Raw genomic sequence first — 6,000 nt, forward strand, 5'->3', positions numbered from 1 at the left:
TGAATGAATTATCCTTCTGCATGAAAAGAAGGCCGTTTTGTTTAATCGAATTTTTGAGAACGTCGAAAGCAGGACTTACGACATGGGTTCCCTGATGGGCCTAAATCAACTATGAAGAAAGGAACATTAAATATTTTATGAAAGTTTGTTGGGTATGAAACAATGAGTTATATTGTTCATCACTGCATCAGTGCCCAGTACACCTGTTAGTGACGATGCCCATTTCATCCGTTTTTTTTATCGTTCCCCATCTTAGGGTTTACAAGATGTCGATTAATTACCAGCTCGCCTGCACTCTCTCACTGCTTACGAACCATTTTGTCACCGTTGTATCTAATCGGGGCGTATAAAAACTACTTACTACAGTCTTGGCACCCTGCTTCATATTGAATTCAGGTGGGACACACATGCACAGTGCGGATGACTCCGTAACGTGGTGAGTGGAGCGGATGCACGAAAAAGATTTACTAATCTCCCTATTGTAAGACTTTTTTTATTTTTGGGTATGCATATGGTCTTTTGCGAGGAGGCTTAGGAAGAATAATTTATGTATTTCAGGATGAGGAATAATAGATATTTAATCAAAACCAACGTGCTAGATATCATAACAATTTTAATTTTAATATTTTATTTTACCGTATTCATTCATTCGGCGGAGCAGCAAGCGCGCAATGAGCTCTCAAACTGCGCGAGAGCTTGAGCCAGAATAAGGTCAGAATTCTGTGACATAAGCCGCTCAAGCGATTTAATACCACTCCGCCAGCGAATCTCCACTTTTGGCATGACGTAACATAACAAACTTCTATTAAAATGGCAGCGTGCACCTGGCAACAAGACTTTGCAACACCAACTTTTAGCAGTGAGTTTGCTTTTACTACTGTCTTTATTTTCGTGGGCCCAGTTTTTCACGGATTGGGTAGAGGACGTATTAGTGAATACTAAATTCTGCAAGTGTTGTAGAGAACTGGATATGCGGCTTTGGATGGCTCTTTCACATTCATCGAGCAAATAGTTAATTTTTGACTCATATCGCATTGACCGTACCAAAGCATTCATCATGACATCATGGTCAGTGGGAAATACATTCATTATTACTCTGGGGCAATCTCGTTCAACGATAGATGTTTCGACTCAATGTACGTTTTTACTCGATAGATGTTCTGACTCTATGAATGTTCCGACTCTGAATGTTTTGACTCCGACGTTTAGACTTAATGGGTGTTTTGACTCGGATGGATGATTTGACACTATGGATATTCTGACTCTGGTGTTATGTGACCTAATGGGTGATTTGACAGATGGATGTTTCGGCCAGAAGTGGTCGAGCAGGCAGTCTCAAGAGCACAGTATGTCACACATTTCCCACTATTAATTTCACACAATCAAACTTCTTGTAACCGATTGGGAAAATGTTGTTTTGCCCAAATTATGTCTGTCATCACATTTTCAGTGTTGCCAGTAGAGCCTTTCAGTAAAAAAATAATTGTAAAGATTAAATTTTAAAATTTAGTAACTTTGCCAAAAAAAACAAAGAAGACTTTTTCTGACCTATAATGTGGATTACTATAGTCCGTTTCAACTCAAGAAGGTAGGGCGAGGGTAAGACAGGCCAAGGAGGAGGAAGCAGACGGAACGCTGAAGAAGAAAGGGGGAAACATCCCTCTCTCTTTAGCATTTCGTCTGCTTCCTCCTCCCTGGCCCATCTTACCCTCGCCCTACCTTCTTGAGTTGCAACGGACTATGGACCAGTCGTGTCTATTAATATGTTCAATTAATTTTGAGGCAAATCAGCAACCATAAAAGTTTAGCCTTTACCAAGGTATGAGAATGCTTTTTCTTGCCAAGGCATACTACACCTGCTTAAAAACATTAATACAAGCTTTATTTAAATAATTTCACACTAAGGTACAAAAAATATTTGCACATTTTCAAGTGAGTTGTAATGGCTTTATTTAAACTGCAGATGAATATAATTACCGTAAATTACTGAGCAAGCACCCGGCCAAAAATGTGGAGACAATCTGTAAAACTGGGGGTGGGCGCTTCTTAGGTAAACAATGTGTCCTTTGTGTATTTTCAGAATATTACAAAATTGAGGGGTGGGCGTCTATTGTGGAATGGGTGGATGGTCGGTATTCTACAATAGGCTTTATTCGGTTTTTATGCATTTCTTTGTTTTGCACTTGTTCGGTGTGTTCTGGTGATTTGCAAGTGAATGGTGAAATCAAATGTTTACCGTAAAATCCCGAGAGATAGCCAACCTAACACCACGAGCAAATTGGCTGAAAATATGGAGTGGGTGTACAATCAAAAAACTTTAAAAAAAATTGCAATTTTTATCACGTTTCCCTTCCAAGCTTGTTATGAACGAAATAAAGATCACTGTACTTCCCAGTCAGCAATGTTCGCTTATATCCCGCCAAAGCGAACTAGCCATATTTACATGGAGACCATCATTGATCCCAACACTACTACTACTAAAAGTGGGCTATCTTTCGGTGTATCAAAAAAATATGGCAAATCAAGCCAAAAATAGAGGTGGGCTATCTTTCGGGGGTGGGGCATCTCTTGGGATTTTACAGTATATACCGTAAAATATCGGGCAAGCGTCCACTCAAAATTTAGAAATAATCGCGAAAAATTGGGGGATGGGCAGTTGTCCGGTCATCAATTTTACATATCAATGTACTGTGCATATTTTCTTAGATCTTAAAAATTTGTGAATGGGCGCTTAATGTGGAATGGGCGGATGCTCGGTATTCTACGGTACTTATATTTAATGTCTTTCAACATGGCACTAAAATAATTAGATGTTAAACTATCCAACAGACTAAACAACAATATGTAAAGATATGTCCTTTGTGTATTTTCCAAATGTTACAAAATTGATGGGTGGGCACTTATTGTGGAATAGGTGGATGCTCGGTATTCTATGGTAGGCTTTATTCGGTTTTTATGCATTTGTTTGTTTTGCACTTGTTCGGCATTTGTTCTGGTGATTTGCAAATGAATGGTGAAATCAAATGTTTATACACTTATATTTAATGTACTTCAACATGGCACTACAATAATTAGATGTTAAGCTATCCAGCAGACTAAACACTACAGCCAAGGAGTCATTCTAAGATTCCAGGGTTTTAACAATAAAAACTCCCATTGTATACCTGCAGCTACTCTTGGTGAAACCACAGAATGAGTATGAGAGATGTATGATTTACAGGCACCTGGTAATGTTGTTTTGTAGTTTAACATAATAGGAATAACAGCTAAAAAAAAAATGACCATGAAAAAAACATTTGCCACCGGAGAAAAGCTGTTGTCCTGTTGCAACAGCTGTTGTCCTGTAGCAAGTGTCTTTCGTGGTCCTTAGACGCAGGTCGTTTTTTTTTTGTTTTTTTTTCTTGTTCCTTTTTTTGCAGTTGTGATTTTTACTATGTTAAACTATTACCAACTTGCCCAGTTCAACACTCTGATCTTGTTTTATAGCTTTAAGGAACCACAAAAATGTACTGCTACTATGTACAAATCCTCAATAACGACACTGATAAATCGTCAATTGTTAGAAAATATTTTTCGATGCTACATGCATGAGCTAGCATGTAGGTTGCTTAGAGCAGCCTTGTCAGCCCTCTTGAGAAAACAAAACAACATTAGATAGTACTCTGAAACAGCTGCAACAAGGAAAAGAAAATGGGTGGATGGGCCTGAGAAAAGTTGCCCTATTTTACAAAAAACGGAGTACAACCTTGCTGCGCGCGCCGATACACGACGACGCTAATACACTGCATTGAAAGACATGTGTATGTTCATAACACACGAAGGCTCTTTGTTACTGATATGTCAACCCAGAATGTCCTCTAGACTAATAACAAAACAGAACAACATCGTTTAATTGCCCGAAGTTGCATCAAGAATAATTGCGCCTTGACTCGTTTTTGAAACCAAACTATCAAAATCACCAATTAACAAAGAAGTGCAATGCACGCAATTAGCGACATTAGATGCACTCGAAACCGACTATGTTAACCCGACGACGAGGTAATTGTTGGACCGCTATGATCCAAGGAGCAATTAACCGCGGCATTGAAGGTTACCAGCAGAAAGTCTGCAGATTCGCGCGAGGCAGTCTGTATACAAAACAGAGGGCGTCGCTCGACTCGCGAATATCCGGAAACAAAGTAAACGGAGCCGCTGCGCTCCCAGAGCACGGAAAAAACGTAATACCTAACGACTCGAATCCGACTGTCTACCTATCACAAAGAAGAGAGCACATTTTCCCCATCTTGGCTGAACATAGCGGCGCGACACGGGAAGGCCAACGCATAAATAACCCCCACTGAGATAAGAAACACGCGTACAAGGCACGAAACCGATTCGCGTAATCAAACCGTGGTTCCATTACATCCCCCTAATAGTCGATAAAACGCTCGAAAATTAGGCAATCGATCATCAACACGCCATTTTAGCGGGTTAAGCGACATAAACATTGGAACCGACGAGGTCTACGGTCAGTGCGGTACCGATCGCTAACATGCCCAATTTAAGCGAGTAACAATTTGGAGGCCTTTCACGCGGCGCCGCGAGTAAGTTGGAGGTTACACCGTGCTCTAACGACGAGACAACAGCACGAAGAAACAGCTCCGATGGCACTACTGCATGCGTGAACGACCGTGCGACCGTGCCTGGCAGCAACCGCAGCTGCCCCCTCCCCCGGCACACTTCTTTGTCGCTGACAAACTGCATCCGGAGCTGCCGCGTCGGAAAGACCGCACGGAAACCCGCAGCGGTTGTCCCATCACAACACACATTTCCGCTTGGAACTCGCCGAACACTTTTCAACTCTGCAACGATTCGAGAAGGGAGAAAAATCGCGTACCATTTAGCCGCCCCGTGAACCCGAGATCCCGCACGTCGCTGCCTCGCCGCCATGTTTTGGAGCGTTGTAACTTGTCGCTGGCGAAGCAAGGGTCTTCGCCCTCAAGCGGCAGAAATCGAAAGGAGCGCGCGGTTGACCTGTTGGCCGCATCAACCGCTACGAAGCAAAGCAGCGCAGCGCCTCGTTGCTTATTCATAAGACGCCTGGTACGCAGACACATAGGACAATAAAATAATAAAAATACAAAAAATAAGGTGCTATCGAAACTTGGGTACAGCAGAAGATCAGAGAAGAGCCGTTTCGTGGTGGCTAGCCGGCCGGACCGGATGCATATGAAGTTCTTCCTGACAAGGATGTGCCCGGTCGACATCGCTCTTAATCCGAGTACAAACGAGAAACGGCTTTGAACGTTTTCGGAGGCACGAGGTCAATCCGCCACCGCTCGTCGCAAGACGCACTCGTTCACTTTGACGAACGGAACCCGAAGAAATCCAGGTTCGTGAAGGGTTCATTTTGTTGCCTTGTTTTATATTACGTATATAAAATAAGGCAACAAATGTAGAGGGGGGGGGGGGGGGGGGGGGGGGGGGGGGGAGGAGGACATAGCATTTTGGAGCGTAAATATAGTCCTCCTGGCATCCCACTTCATTCGGACAATTGTATTTCTCCAATCGCATAAAAAAAAAATGTCTTTTTTTCTTTTTATTTATTTTTTTTTTTTTTTTTGGGGGGGGGGGGGGGGGTTGGACTTAATAAAATTCTTGCGGCAGAATTCTGTCGCAAGTAAGGAATTATTTCGAATACTCAGACAAAACTCTTCAAAGTTACGTCATAAACGCATGTAATAGAGATATCGGTCGGACTCGTTTCCCTGGGCCTTTCCCTTGCCAACAAAAACCTTCCTTGGCACACGCCGCACCATTGCCTACATACGAAAAAAAAAAAAATGAGAGAAAGTTTTCCTCTTGCTCTATTTACTGTAGCGTTACTTTATCTCGCAATAATTTCCCGTTGACGCCCCTCCTTTTACGCAATAGTCTGACGCGTCGGCCGATCTAGCCCCACCCTAAGACGGCGATTCATCCGAATCAGGAGTGTCCCGATTTTTATCATTATTAATCTTA

The 6,000-nt window shown here is 42.3% G+C and overlaps 1 protein-coding gene across 2 annotated transcripts in view; it reads right to left on the reverse strand.

Moving 5' to 3' along the window:
• Positions 1-4,999, reverse strand: part of LOC8033005 — a 71,300-nt gene extending 66,301 nt beyond the window's left edge. For both annotated transcript variants that reach the window (XM_029994934.4, XM_029994933.4), the window contains exon 1: positions 4,877-4,999. The gene's annotated coding sequence lies outside the window, so the exon portion shown is untranslated. The remainder of the gene's footprint in view (positions 1-4,876) is intronic.
• Positions 5,000-6,000: the final 1,001 nt, after the last annotated feature.

The sequence above is a fragment of the Ixodes scapularis genome, unplaced genomic scaffold (assembly GCF_016920785.2).
Source record: "Ixodes scapularis isolate PalLabHiFi unplaced genomic scaffold, ASM1692078v2 PGA_scaffold9__187_contigs__length_104089568, whole genome shotgun sequence".
NCBI lineage: Eukaryota > Metazoa > Arthropoda > Arachnida > Ixodida > Ixodidae > Ixodes > Ixodes scapularis.